The sequence below is a fragment of the Physeter macrocephalus genome, chromosome 1 (assembly GCF_002837175.3).
Source record: "Physeter macrocephalus isolate SW-GA chromosome 1, ASM283717v5, whole genome shotgun sequence".
Taxonomy (NCBI): domain Eukaryota; kingdom Metazoa; phylum Chordata; class Mammalia; order Artiodactyla; family Physeteridae; genus Physeter; species Physeter macrocephalus.
In genome coordinates, this window is record NC_041214.2 from 38546384 (window position 1) to 38546874 (window position 491).

General features: G+C 34.2%; 1 protein-coding gene across 6 annotated transcripts in view; it reads left to right on the top strand.

The window, feature by feature from the left end:
* Positions 1–491, top strand: part of BTD (biotinidase) — a 70646-nt gene that overhangs the window by 26771 nt on the left and 43384 nt on the right. The gene's annotated exons all lie outside the window — the stretch shown is intronic.

The following is a 491-nucleotide window of genomic DNA, read 5'->3' on the forward strand; positions in this document are numbered from 1 at the left end:
ATCGGTACCATTTTTCTAGGTTCCACATATATGCGTTAATATACGATATTTGTTTTTCTCTTTCTGACTTACTTCATTCTGTATGACAGTCTCTAAATCCATCCATGTCTCTACAAATGACTCAATTTCATTCCTTTTTGTGGCTGAGTAATATTCTATTGTGTATATGGCTTTTCATGTGCTTCTTGGCCATCTGTATGTCTTCTTTGGAGAAATGTCTATTTAGGTCTTCTGCCCATTTTTGGATTAGGTTGTTTGTTTTTATAAAAATTGAGCTGCACGAGCTGTTTATATATTTTGGAGCTTAATCCTTTGTCCACTGATTCATTTGCATATATTTTCTCCCACTCTGAGGGTTATCTTTTCGTCTTGTTTGCAGTTTCCTTTGCCTTGCAAAAGCTTTTAAGTTTCATCAGGTTCCATTTAATTTTGTTTTTATTTCCATTACTCTAGGAGGTGGATCAAAAAAGATCTTGCTGTGATTTATGTCA